Source organism: Lactuca sativa, chromosome 1 (genome assembly GCF_002870075.4).
Source record: "Lactuca sativa cultivar Salinas chromosome 1, Lsat_Salinas_v11, whole genome shotgun sequence".
Classification (NCBI taxonomy): Eukaryota; Viridiplantae; Streptophyta; class Magnoliopsida; order Asterales; family Asteraceae; genus Lactuca; species Lactuca sativa.
In genome coordinates, this window is record NC_056623.2 from 97071181 (window position 1) to 97086826 (window position 15646).

The 15646-nt window shown below is 34.0% G+C and overlaps 1 pseudogene; it reads right to left on the reverse strand.

Moving 5' to 3' along the window:
• LOC111885959 (dammarenediol II synthase-like) overlaps positions 1-14050 on the reverse strand; it is a 44646-nt pseudogene extending 30596 nt beyond the window's left edge.
• Between the last annotated feature and the right edge of the window lie 1596 nt (positions 14051-15646).

Sequence of the window (15646 nt, forward strand, 5' to 3'; positions counted from 1 at the left end):
AGAGATGTATGTTACCAAGAAAAATCCAATATTTTACTTATAAAAGTTATGTGGTCCTAAATACCAGGACCGAAAATGAACAAGTATTTGTCATACTTAAAGATATAAAAGTGGTTTCAAATTGGCGTAAAACCCTTTCTGATTTGAGAAAACTCTCGTAATGAATGGTGTGTAGTCTTAAATACCAAGACTGAAAATATACAACAATATCTGTAACTATTGATATAAAAAGTGATTTTAAATCGCCTTAAAACCCTTTTTGATATGAAGGCGTACAAGTGTTTTCCCATACTTAAAGTAATTTCAGTGAGCTAAATCGACATAACTCGCTAATTTAAAGTTAAAACTCGTAAATCTTATGATTTGTTAATACCACATGTGAGCTATCATAACCATACTTGACTTAGACGGCCTCGTAATGCGACGTTCTTCAGGCGTGGCCGTTAAATGAGACTTGTCACCACAGACCTGCCGGTCTAGCTGTTGCAAGCAGCTCAGGTGTGGGTTTGTCAAACCCAATATGGATTTATACATAACTATCACGTTCTCCCTACAAGAGACTCTGGTTACAATTTACAGGACTTTTTGAATTGGTTACTTTGGTAACCCGAAGAGAGTGACTCACAAATTTATTCATTAACAGATTTACGTGAATTAAACTGAAAACCTTTGATAAATGAGTTTCAAAAGTAAATGATACATAAACTATACCTATTATAGTTTATCCAAAACGTTTGTAATGTATAAGAACTCTTTTATGAAAACACATTAGTGTTATGAATCCATGAACTATGCTTATTATAGCTTAATGTACGCGTTCTAAATGAATGAATAATCTTATCATGAATGACTAAGTTTCAGTTTATGATGATAAACTAACAAGGAAACACATTCAATTTTTAGAACTTATTGTTATACACTTTGCTCAACATAATACAAAGTGTTATGAAAGTTATAAGCTGTTAACTAATTTTTTTAACCTTTCTGTGCTGTTTTAGAAAAGTCATAGAAAAATCATACGAAGTCGAAAACCAAATCCATAAAATCTGAGAGTTCCCAAAATATGTCTAGTTTACTCATAATTTTTATCATGATTTTTAATGACCTCCAACTTGGGTGAAAAAGTCCATGATCACAGACTGGTCTAGATTGGTGTTTGAAATGTTAGGCAGTTTTGTAAAAATCACCATAAATTATGGAAAAATCGTATGGAGATGTGCAAGTAGTCATTTTAAAGATAAGAACTGGAACTACTTACATCTAAAACATTTTTGAAAACAAAAATGTTTAAGTTTCCCAAAACAGTCCGTGAATGGAATCCGATCTTTTCTGATGAAAGCTGTTAGAAAAGTTTAGTTACATTCTTGGTGTTGTAACTTGTATCCCCCCTAAAAACGTAAGAAAACATGAAAATATAGGGATATGAAATCACCTTGAGTGATTTCAGTAGATGGATGATGGAGAAAAGAAGTGTTCAACTCAAGAACACTTGGGAGATGCTTGAAGATTTGAGGAGCTAACAACAAATATGACGATATTTGTGTAAGCAATCTATGATTTGGATGAAGGATAGTAGAATATCTAAGTGTAGGAGGAAGATACTTACCAAATGTAGAGGAAAAATCTAAGATCAGCCCTTGAATCTCGAATTTCTAGAGATAGGAAGTGAGAGAGAAAACATGTTTGATCTTTGGTGGAAGAATGAGAAAATGAGAGAAGTGTGAGGAGAGAGGAGGGTTTTCTTACCCTTGACCAAGTGTGTGGCTGAAAAATGGTGGGAAAAGTATCATGAAATGACTAGGTATGGGCTGATGGTGAATAGTGACATGGAGTGGGTATGGGAGTGGTTGTTTGTGTCATAGAATAAAGAAAAGTCAATACTCCACCTCTTATACTTCACCCACTCTTCTTGGATAAGGTTTATCCCCAAAAAACGTGGATAATTAATAAATATGGGGCCTTATATGTTAAAATAAAGTTTTGGGTGAAAATCCCGCGTTAAAACAATAAAAAAACGGAGCTAAAATGAAATCGTAGTCGAAAACCGGGAAGAAATGCTCTTCCTGCGAGGCTTCTCGGATTGGGTCGGAGGTTCGGTCCTCCTGAGGCTAGGTGCGAGGCGAAATGAAGCGAAACAGCAAGAGGCGAAGAGCAGGTTCGGTCCGAAAGCAGCAGGAGCGAAATAGACCGAAAGGCAATATGGAGCGCAATGGACCGAGACTCGGGTTCGGGCCTTGTGCGAGGTTCGGACCCGAAAGGGAGGGTTCGGGTCTGCGAGCTTCGGTCCGAAGGGAGGTTCGCTTCTGACACTTCACTTCTAACAAGTTCGGCTCCTTAAGAGGGGTTTCGGGTCCTTAAGCCTATTTTACTCGTTTTTACCCCGTTTTAAGCCGTTTTTGACCTAGTTAAGGGTCGGGATGGTTCGAAAGACTACAAAAAGTTTAAGGAACTTTTGAGAGAGATTTGGGAGAGATTTCACATTCTTGGAGAGATTTCTCATACAAAGAGAGATTTGGGAGAGATTTCACATTCTTGGAGAGATTTCTCATACAAAGAGAGATTTGGGAGAGATTTCACATTCTTGGAGAGATTTCTCATACAAAGAGAGATTTGGGAGAGATTTGACATACTTGGAGAGATTTGGGAGAGATTCTAGATAAGAGAGATAGAGTGAAAACGATTGAGAGAGGCTTCGTGTGTGGCATTTGTGAGTGTCTGGCTTCGCAATGCAAGGTCCGCAAACCCAGTTAAGCCTTGTTTAAGGATCTTACACACTCTTGATGAGTATGCAACATTGTTTTATCGGTTTGGTTTATCACTTACCACAGTTTTAGGTTAAGGAGATATAGATGTACGTACTTTTCGATTTATGATCTCTCATTAGAATAGCGAGTTGTGAAGTAATTACCTAGCGTACGCCCTAGAACCCACGGGCTAATTGAGTCAACCGGTTTGACTTGTTGACTTTGACTTGACCGGAAATTAACGGTTGTCACACAAATGGGTTAACAATATAATGTAATATATTTTATATTCATATATATATTCACAGAATATATAATCAAGAGTGAAAAGGTAGTCGAATCAGTAATTCTATCCTAAACCCACAACCAGACAAGGAACATTATTTAGGGCGGAATTGCCAATTCTAAGTCTGTTGAACCTTATATATATATATATATATATATATACTTTAGCAATAAATCTGTTTGAAACAATTGCAAACGCTTTGAAATCGTTTGAATGTGAACACAAGAGTTCTTGTGTTTTACTTGTATTCCCCCTAAAAACATTTAAAAATAGTGAAAATGTAAGGGTATGAACTCATCTCGAATGTATGTTCATGTTTGGATGCAAAGTGGCAGCGATGATCATCGGGTTAAAACCCGCGCGCGTAGTCGTATCCTAAAATAATTATATCCGATGTTGTATTCAATTAATAAGATATTAATTTAAATAATAAATTAAATAATGATTTAAACAATAATTAAAGTATTAGACAACACTCTAATTATGTAAGAAATACTTACAAAATTATTTGGAGGGTTCTTGACGTTTTCGGTGTGCAAGAGGGGTTTTCGGTGAGCTTGGGAGGGTTTTCGGTGTCCTTGGGTGGAAGTTTGAAGATTGTTCTTGGTGTTCTTGGTGAAAATAAGAAGATCTGGGCAATATGTTATGAAGATATGAAGGTTTACGGATGATACTTAAAAGCAAAAGCGAAGTCTTTGTGGCCAAAGTGTGAGAAATGAATTGGGTTTACGACTGAGCATATATATATATATATATATATATATATATATATATATATATATATATATATATATATATATATATATATATATATATATATATATATATATATATGATTGTGTTTCGGTCTTAAAGGGTCTTGGGCTTTGGGATTTCGGTCCTTAATAGGCTTTGGTGTTGCTTTTTCGGCCAAAAAGTAGGTGTTTACGACTATAGCCAACCGAAAACTCCTTATTCTTTGAATCATCAACTGAAAACATACTTGAACTTAGATTCTAAAAATCGCAATCTCCTTGTTTCTAGGATCTTAGACCGAAAACTCCTATATATTGTATTTATTTATGGTTGATATGGGCATATTTAGTTATAAAATTCATGCATTATCTTAATACTTTATGTTGTTTTTGTCTCATTTAATGAACAAAAGGTGCTTAATTAGCTTAAATATTTCATTTTCAGTAACAAAGACATGCTCGGATGGAAAAGGAAGCGGAACTAGCGATTGGAGGCTTGGATCTTGGATTTTGAAGAAAGAAGGATGTTGCTGGACAGCTTGACCCCTCGTCAGTGTTTTGGCCATATCTCATGAACCGTAACTACGATTAACGAGATTCAAAATGTTCTTAAAAGTAGACACAATTTCGGACGACTTTCGTGTTTTGAGAAAATGCTGATTCGAAACATACTCGGCGAGTAGGGTTGATTACTTGGCGAGTTGTATCGAACATTCGCGATTCTGGACGCGCTGACTTGCCGTACACGGGTTTTAAGTGACGGACTCGCCGAGTAGGTCACTGGACTCACCGAGTAGCCTCTGTTTTGTGAAAATCTATATAAAGGGACTTTCAGATCGATATCATGGCATATAGATGAACCCTTGGAGGCCAATTGTCGACTAAAGGTGTTGCTGGAGCGTGGGAAGCAAGGGAATCAACCCTACATTCAATTTTAAGGAGAATCAAGGCAAAATCAAGTTTACTCTTTACCTAATCTCTTGTTTGAACTATGTTTTTACCAATTGATTTCTTTTTTGAGCTTGTTTCTGCTGTAATCATGAGCTAAAATTCATAACTTCTGTTTAGGTAGATGAATTTGTGAACATGGATTGATTATTTGATTAGGATTGATTTTAATCGGTGATTATGTTTTATTAAGCTTGTTAAAGAACCTTATGTGTTAACAATAACTATTCTTCTGTTAATAAATTAGTAATTAAGTTGTATGAACATCTCTTAGTTATTAATTTCATATGATTTATTGTGACCACATAGTTATATGTCTAGGAATAACGAATGTGAAACTAGAATTAACTAGAAGATAGGTAAGTTAATGAGTGAGCTTGTTTGATGAACATCAGCAAGAGGTTAATTGAATCACCAATTTGATTAGCTAATTACAAGTCTTTCTAAACCCGAATCAACAAACTAGGAAATTCATTAATTTAGACAACTGGCCATTGCTTGAATTAATTTGTTTTCTAAGGGTTAGCTATAGCGAATGTGAATCTAATCACTTTAGTCGGTAACCAATGAAGAATTAATCTGATACATTGAAATCATCCATGGGAACAAATGAGTCGAACCAAAACAGAAGTCCTCTTTATTATTGAATTTAGTTGATTTTTATTTGCTTAGCTCTTAGTTTCTTAGTTTATGTTTTAGTAAATTGTTTAAGTTTCTAGTCTTGCAAAACTAGAGAAAACCCCCTTTCTATTACTTGTTTTATTTAGATAATATTAACATTTATTTTAATTGTTTACCGTTCCCTGTGTTCGATACCCTACTTACCTGAACTAAACTGCTACTCGATAGGTACGTTGCCTTTCGTGTGTTTGTCTTTGTGTTTAAGTTAGTAGGATTAAAACTAGTTGGTTTCACACACATCAATGGTTTAAACTTTAAACTTTTGACTTATATTGATTTATACTAACATAAATCAACATGTGTTTCAATCTACACTTAGTTATTAGCTTATAAACATGCTCTCAAGGCTATAGATGATACAATGCAACAGGGTTGAAATGTGTTTTCACTTAAACTTGATTAGGGTTTAGACTTTTATTGACTTGAACAACAGGTTGTTATAGCGTCCATTTGTTGGTTTCAACGAGAAGGACACGTGGTGACACGGTATGTCGCTACCAACAGTACAAACTCGCTGGGATTTCTCTAAAGTCGGTTGTAAACCTCCATTAACCCTAAAAGCAAGAAACCCTAGCCTCTTTTCCTTTATTCAAATGCATTGGTGCCATTAGAGTGGAAACTTAAAGAGTTAGTAAGTGTTCTTGATGCAAATAAAGCAAGATCTAGATAATATATGCCTTAAATTCATCTCAACTCTCTCTATAAGTGATCAAGTTTGCATTTTTATGGCCTTTGATTCTACATCTAGTATTCTAGTTCATTTTGGTCCCTTTTACTTTTATATTCCTTGGACTTTGGGAAACTCCGCTTTTATGACTTTTTTGAAGGACAATTATGGACTCATTAAGGTGAAAAGAGTGCATACATAATCTTTCTTTGATCCATGCAAGAAACCTTGACCTTTTTCTCTTTCTTTTGGATTTAAGGTTAGTGTTTAGCATGTCAGGGGCTTGTATATTAGTAAAGTTTGGATTTTTATCCATTAGAAACCTCCCAATACGGTTTTTGGAAAGTTATAGCCCCTTAATTAACATAGTAACCACTTAACAAAGTGGTTAAATCGTCTAGTAGTCATGGCGCGCCCATCCCTTAGTCGGGGTGTGTCGTGCGAGGAAAGGTCAATACTGTTTTACACGTGATGCGTTCACTTATAATGTGTTGTTTTCGGCACATTGACTATTTGACCGGTTTGGATTTTGGTAAAACATTAAAGGACAATGAGTTTTGGACTAAGGTTTGGTCTCTGTATTGTAATGGTTATTGAGATACATCTGATGGTAAATTTAGGTGGTTCATACTAGTTGATTCACTTGTGGAGACTTGCGTGTGAGGTTTGGATTGCTAGCTTCAGGTGAATTTTCTCATTATATTATGTGTAATGTTATATGTCCTTTGTATGGTAGCTTCAGGTGAATTTTCTCATTATATTATGTGTAATGTTATATGTCCTTTGTATGGTAGGTTTTATATGTACTACAATTGTACAATTATGTGATTTGGATCTGACTATTATACTAGAGTAGTCTTTTGTTATCATAGTTGGAAGGTTGTATGATGAGATCATAAGCCTTTGTATAGGATGATAGCTAAGAGCATTCAGCCCCAAATGGAGGATGATGGTGGAAGGGTATTTATTTATGAGCCTATGGGTCCTATACAATGATGGCGAAGGCCTACAGGTCTAATGAGATGATGGCTGGGAGCCTACATGGGATGAGGGCGAAATGATGTTAGATTGCGAGCTTACATGCCCAATTTAGATGGGGGCATTACGATGAGATCATAAGCATGCAAGTGTATATAAAGTATGTATGATGGAATATGTGGTGTATTGGGGAAACACATTAAGATTTATGCTTACTCGTTGTATTTAAAATGTTTTCAGGTTGGTTGTTATGGTGAGAAGGGCAATGGCATGGCATGATTGTACTCATATCTATGTTATGATTATGTTTTTTTGACTTGAGTTAACTTATTATGATGTTTGGAACCAAATGGATTTATGTTTCTTTTATAAGATGGTTTAAATTATATTCAAAAATATTATATTTAGTTGAAAATTTGGGACATTATATTTTAAAAGTTTTAAATTTGATTGAAAATTTAGGATGTTATAGAAGTTTTGAGATTCATGACGATTAACCATGTGCAAAAAAGATATTTTCTGATATAAATAAATCATCTCTCAATCAAAGGTCTATTCTTTTATAGTCAAATGAAGTAAATTGACATTTGACATCATTGGATATGTTATATATATTGCATCAAAGGACATGGCTAGGTTCTATCATCGTGGTACAAATATGTAGGTTTTTAATTGATTATTGGTCAGACTGCTTCAAAAGTTCAAAAGTTTACTCTAGGTTCTATTTAGATAAATGCTTGTTAGTAACGTTGGGTTAGTACATGGGCAATTACACGGTTATGTCTTTCACTTGCTTTTTTTTTTTTTTTTGGTAGCCTACTTGTTTCATTTGTAACCCTCATTTAAGGACACGTATTCCACCTTGTCAATAACCTTTCACTTTTAACCATCAACTTATTCACCAAAAAATCTTCAAACCCACTGACATGATTTCCTTCCTAGTGTGGGAAAATATGACATAGATGATTTAATTAGATTTGATAGCTTGCCTGATGATTGTAGAAGTACCGTATCATCTCTTTGTGATGTTCTTCATCCAAGATTGTATTTATGGCACCACTTATATATAAAGCAATTAACTACGATCAAAAAGAACAAATTATATAGGATAAAGATGATTGGTGGTATAAACATAATCATATATGTAAAATACATAATAATATAATCGATGAGTCTTCCTTATTGCAGCAAAATCAAGGTCATGATATCATTTTAAAAGAAATGAAATCAAACACGTATATAGGGCCTCAACTCACGTTTGAAAACAGAATTCTACTTGGAAAGAAAGAATCACTATGTATATGCGTGATTTTGTGAAGTATATTGCATTTTCAGGTTGATAAGTCTAATGTGTTCATAACAGAAAATAACTAATTTAAAAGTGAATTTTACTTTTACTAATTATACTCACAAATGGAGGAGTGAAAAACAAGGGACCAGCATTTTCCGCAGACCAGTGACCATCTTTTGATTGGATTGGCGGTTTTCAAAAGTGACTTCTTCATCATCACTTAGTCTTATCGGGGCTATATCCATAAGATCAATTTGATTTTCCTTCATAAGCTATTCATAATATAACATCATATATCAGGTTCAAATATATTAACAAAAAGAATTGTGACCTCTATCTATAAATAATCTCTACGAGAATTTATCATGCATTAAACCAACAATAACTCCGTTTATAAATAAAAAATTATTATTAAATATTATTAGTAGTTTGCATAAAGATCTATAACACATGTATTTTCCTAGAGAAGACAAGCACATGTGACATTTCGAATAAGCTAGATATGTCCCCATAATTTTGTTTATAATCTGGATCATGTCATTTCATTTCAGTTACTTTTCTAATTTTAATAACCGTAGGATGAAGTACAAATAGGCCGAGTCCCTCCGTATTGTATTTTTCTTTAAACAACAACGGATTAAAAAGCAAGCCAGAGTCTTAGCAAAATCCTTAGAATATGGAAATAAAGTTAAACAGATTAAATTTGGTAAAAAAAAAAAAAACTGAACCACTCTACCCAAACCATGAATAACTCTACCCGAGATTGTAAAAATCGTTCGGTGGTAGTTCGACTGTCGACTGACGATAAACGATTAATCGGATTATACGGGATTAATCGGGGACCCTAAATTATTATTAAAATTATTTAAAAAATAAATATTCTCTAAAAAATTAATTTGAAAATTTAAAATTTTAGAATTTTGAAATTTTGAAAATTTTAGTATAATATTTTAAAATTTAAAAACTTAAAATTTTGAAATTTTAAAATTTTGGTGTAATATTTGAAAATTAAAAGTTTTGAATTTTTTTTAAATTTCCCATCTATGACCGCCGATGGCCGCCAAGGACCGTCAAACCTGATTTGACCGATTTTGACTAATTTCCGTCAAATACTCTAATCGTAATCGGTTCAAAACCACCAAATGATTAATCGGTCACCAAGACCGATTTCTGTAACACTTACCCAAACCAAATCTATAGCTTTTCTCTCAGGGTGGACGCAGGATTTCATAGTAAATGTTGCACGGAAAAGTTAGGAATTGCACGATAGTGGAAAAAATAAAAAAAATAAAAATTTAAAAATTTTGAAAAATTTTCCACTACGGCCAGAAAAGTCAGGGGTTGCCGGTGCCACCGGAAACCTCCCCCTAAATCCGCCCTTGTTTTCTCCTACTGCAAAGGCGGATCCCTTTTGGCTCATGCATTCTGTTTTAAGTTAGTGGCTCATTCTTAAAATCATCTCCAACTCATTCTTAGAGCATCTCCCATCCATCCTAAAAGCTATATTTTCCTTTGTTTTTATTTTTATTTTTCTCCAATCTTATCACATGTCTTCTCCTATTTATGGAGATGTCAATAGTATTACTCTAAATATGGAGTAATATTATTCAATTCTTCATAAATGATGATGAACTTTTGCTTGTTGGTTTTAGTCTTTCTTTTTATATATTTATATATTTTTAGTTTATTTTTATCTACAAGTTATATTAATTAATCATGAATATAATGTTTATTTTTTATGAATGGAATTTATATAAAAATTTAAATACATATCAAAATTTTGGAATACGGTAACGTATTTTATAAAAGCTTATAAATATAAAGTTTACGTTTTATGTATCGAATACATATATAATATTTATTTATAAGTGTGTTATAAATATAATCTAATTTATATAATATTATTATAATAAAAAAAATAGATTATATATTTGTTAAAAATTAATTAATATAAAGAGTGCATTTGACAATTTATATAAGTTGCAAAATAGAATATATATACTATAAAATATAAATATTCTTTTTAAGATAAAACATAGAGTAGGGTTAGAGATCAAATTAACATTGTTTACTCTATTTTTGCGGAAAAAAAAGAACCTAGGTTAGAGATGGTCATAATCTCAATAGTCATAACAATTTCAAAGGGAAGATAATGATCAACAAATCAACAATCACAAAGTTGGAGGCTTGTCGACCAATTTGTTCCCATCAAAGTTTTTTAAACTCTATAATTCTTATATCCCTCTAGTCCAAGCCTTCTTTTCAAGTATCTCGAAAGCTAGATGAAGACATACATAACTTCAACTTCTCTGCATATACTACCTTTGTACAATGTAGTATATAGTCTTCTCTCTCTCTCTCTCTCTCTCTCTCTCTCTCTCTTTCTATATATATATATATATATATATATATATATATATATATATATACTTCTTTTGTAACACCCCGATGTTCAGGTACTTCTAAATTCATCCCTATAATTATCTTTCATGTCAATAGGGCAAGTGGTATCACTCTTGGGTATAATTGAGGTTTGGACACGGTGTGTTGGAGGCACCAACATGGCGTGTCTGGGTATTAAAAGGTGCATGCTTTATTTGGGCAACACGGTGTGTTTCCTCTTGGAACATGGCGTGTTGACCATTGAGATGAAACCCTAATATTTCGGGTTTTTCTCCCTATTTAAAGAATATGGAGGCTAGGGTTTGTTCGCCCTCAACCTCCATCAGCTCTCAAGCTCTGAAAGAAACCCTAATCATTTGCTCTCCCATTTGTGAAGATAGTTTAGTGTTTTGAAGGAAGAAGGTAAAAGAAGGAAGCAAAGATCCAGCAAACAAGTCCCATTCTTCAGTTTGGCACTCTCATGGACTTTTGTAAGTGTCCAAGACCGGATTTTTATCATTCAAAGTTGTTAGATCTTGAATTTTGTCCCTTTTCCTCCTTGTTCTTAGATGTTGCAATGGATGGATCTCATAAAGTTTTCAACTGTATAATCTCCAGGTCAAGGTGACCTAGTAATAGCTTGGATCTGGTCTATAACCAAGTTTTGATGTCATGCATAGAGATTAGGTCATAAATCCTCTTTTTGACCTAACATGGGTTCAAGACATGCATGTCTAAAAAGCACCAACCTTTGGGATGGTTTAGGTGTTAGAACCATTTCTGGAAAGGATGGACTTCGGATCTTAAGGATTTAGAGCATTTTGGTCAAGCCCTTTTATTATCAAACTTGTGATTTGGGTTTTTTTGGACCTTTTGATGGTCCCAAAGGATAAAGTTGGAAACTTTATCCTTCCGAATCACATTATTGGTATAGATCTGAGCTTTGGAGCTCTTAGAGTCGAAAATACAATTGAACGTATTAAGCTATTGGAACTCTGGTGAACTCGGCGTGTTTACAAGTCAACACGGCGTGTTGTCTGAGGTTTTCCCAACTGTTTGGATGCTTGCGGAACACGACATTGCCAAGAGGGAACACAACATGTTGGGTCAATATGGATTATTGATCTTGACCGTTGACTTTGACCAAGTTGCGCCTTGAGGGTATTTTGGGTATTTTAGGATTTTGATGGATTTTGTTACTTGGTGGAAACAGGTATCAGTTAGAGAACTGAGATTTCAGAGTCAGACCTCATCAGTTATGCTCAGTCTGCGAGGTGAGTTTTCCTCACTGTACTTGCGGGTCAAAGGCACCAAGGCCAACCCTTTGGATTTGATATCCTATTATGTATGTTATTTTAATGTAGTGATCTGCTAAATCAGTATCCTGGTATATAGGATGATGTTATGCTTTGTGATCTGTAACAACTGTCTGTTGTTACTGGCTGGTTATTTGCATGCTTGTTTGTCATGTATGTATGTATGTATGTATGTATATATGTGTGTGTATATATATATATATATATATATGTGTGTGTGTGTTGTGTGTTGATACGGTGTATGTGTGGTTGGATTAATGCGGTCCTACTATGTGCTGAAGGCCAACAGATACAGGGTGTCCCGAATAGACTGAAGGCTAGTAGGGAGCATACTAGGCCAAAGGCCCCGAGAACATCCTGGATAGGTTGAAGGCCCGGTGTGGTGTACCAGTCATGCTGAAGGTTCTGTGAGCATACCAGGTAAACTTCAGGCCGGTAGGGCGTTCCAGTTAGACTGAAGGCTATGTATGCATATTGTTGGTTGTTATTATTACGATATTATGATGTGTTTGTATTTTAGGGGAACTCACTAAGATTTTGGATTACTGTTTGGGGTTATGTTTTAGGTACCTCAGAGGATCGTAAGAAGGTGAAGGCGTGATCGTGCACCTGCTCGTGTTTTGTTTTATGATGTTGGGAAAACTCTGATATTGAACATGTTTTGAAAACTATTTTATAAACAATGATGACTTATGGATTGATTTTTAAAAGTTTAAATTTTTCATAAATTTTATGGACGTTAAATCTTCAATATCCTAAACCCATCAACTCATCGCAGTACTAGGCGGTGTTGTGTTCACCTCACCTTCATAGTGACACGTCAACCAGGGTGTGGTTTTAGTCCACACCAAATGATCTTAAGTTCATGTGGGGGATAAACACAAGTATAATGGAAACAAACTCGCATAATGTAATGTTTAGATAGAATGTTTATGATTGAATGTAAAGAACAAGAAAATAATAATATTAGTATTTTCTTTAAAACACGTGGTTTTTTATTGTTACTATGTTGCATATCTGTTTTACTCGAAATAAATTGATTTTTTTTTTAAATTTAATGGTGCTTAGTACCTGCATCCGCATCAAGAGATCGCCACAAGCATGGTGTCCTCCATTTTTCCGATTATCTTTGAACTTTTGGCGAATCTTTTCAATTTCTTCTTTTTCTTTTGGAGTTCCAGCGTCGGGATTAAATTTCCAAAATTGTCTACCAACAAAGTTGTTAGTGCTATACAAATACGGGCCATCCCCTTCGGCTATCTTTTTATGGATTTTCTCGTTTTAACATACTCTACGACTTTGGTTTAGACTACTAAGGCTAAAAAGTCTTCTATCGTAAATTCAGTTTTTACGCTTCCCGGTGCCGTGTCGGTTTTGCTGTAAAACTTCGACGGGCCATAACTTCTTCGTTATAACTCGGATTTCGGCGTTCTTTATATGTACGGAACCCTTGAGACATATTCTACAACTTAGTTAAGATTATTTATTCTAAATAATCTTTTGTCGAAAATTCGTTTTCGATCCATATTATCTCTAATTTGACTAGCCCGGATCTACGGGCGTTACACACACACACACACACACACTCTCTCTCTCTCTCTCTCGTCTTCTTCCTAAAAGGAACACACACAGTTGAAATTGGTTTTGTAATTCAAGAACTCAAGACCAAAAGCAACAGATGCACACCTATATTTGTTTTTGAAATCGATTTTGTATTTCATTTATGAAACCGATTTTATATTTCGTTTCTGGAACTTGATTTCAAAAATTAAAACACACACACACAAACAAATTAGTTTTGGGGGATGAACTCGTATGCACAAATCGATTTCTAGAATCGATTTTTGTTTTTTTTTTCCATAATGATTTGAAGAACAAATTATTCATATTCGATATTGTTCCACCTGTTACTTGTGATTTCATCGCCCTTGACCCAATCATCATCACCAGCTGCACTCTGTGATTCCCCCCACCCACCGCTGCTGGCAATCCGTAGCCACCACTGAACACCTTCGTTCTCCATTTTGCACTGGCATGTAACAGATTTGCAGCATCAGGAGGAGCAACTGTAGCCGATTACGGTTACTGGTGTTTACACCTCTTAAACCACTATCGCTCCGAAAGGGGTGAACGGAACCCTCGTCGATGTCGATCAGAGATCCAAAACTACGAAATTCGCAGTGGAGATTCTCGGGGAGGAGCTTATGGCTATAGAGGTGAGTGGTGGGGGAGATACTGAGAGAAAAGAACACACTACATACATCTTCATCCACATTGATTGAAGGAGGAAAAGAGCTTGCTATCTGATCCCGATCGTACCCTGACAAAACACCGGAATCGGTGAGAACCCCCGACGAAAATGACTGAAAAGTATCTTCATTCTTGAGGAAGAAGACGAAGAGGAAGAGTTACTCCTTATTTCTTGGTTTTTTCTTAAACAACACACACTCCAGATTTGTTCTTGGGGAAGAAGACGATGAGAGAGAGAGAGAGAGAGGGCGGGCCCAATGTTTATTAATAATAAAACAATAAATTAAATAGAAAAAATATAAAAAAAATATACAAGAAGGGTATTTTAGTCTTTTTAGTTTTTCGATGGACCAAAACCACAATCAAACTAGGCCAAAAACACTACCAATCCAAAAAAGTCGTAGTTTGGACTAAAACCCCCCAAAAAAATGCATACCACAGGGACTATTTTTGCAATTTTTTCTTCTTATTATTATTATTATTATTATTATTATTATTATAAAATTCGCACAAAATTTAAATATCTGGACGACAATATAAATTCGAATGGCTACATAAATCGGTTTTTAAATATTTTTTATATTTTAATAATAATAATATTAAAATATAACAACAACAACAACAACAACAATAATAATAATAATAATAATAATAATAATAATAATAATAATAAATTAAAAAAGAATTAAAAACAACAAAAAAATAAAATAAGAAAAAAAACAAAAAACAAAAAATAGAGGGTGAAATTGAAAAATGAGAGGGTATTTTTAGAAAACCCTTTATATCAGTTTTATTAAAATAAAATAAAAAATAAAGAAAATAATGATTAGAAAGGTTTGATTTTTTTTTACCGGCAAATCTAATCTACTTTTAACCTAACAACATTTATTACACATATATCCACGACGTGATTTGAACCCTTGATCTTAAAAAGTAAAAACATCACCTGATACTGTCTGATAAAGCTGCGGTACAAACTTTTTGGTATTAGAAAGGTTTGATGTGAAGTAAAAATGATGGGTGGGGTTTTATATATTTTGTGGGGTTTTTGTAATGTTTTTAATGTACTGCTAAATTTTTTTTGTATTGATGTGATGGGAATGATTGGAATTTTGGCGTTGACATTTAATTTTGGATCAGTGTCGGCAATTGGAATTGTATTATTGTACCATGAATTTTGGCAGGAAATTTAATTGTGCCACTATCTTTTTCATTGAGTAAATTAGACAAATGGTATTTATGGCTTTGGGTAATTTGTATCGTTTGTTTTTAATTTATTTTTTTAATTTGAAAATGTTCCTTATAGTTTGTTTTTATTAAATGTTTGGTCTCTATTATATTTAAAAAAGATTATTTTGCCTATAATTTT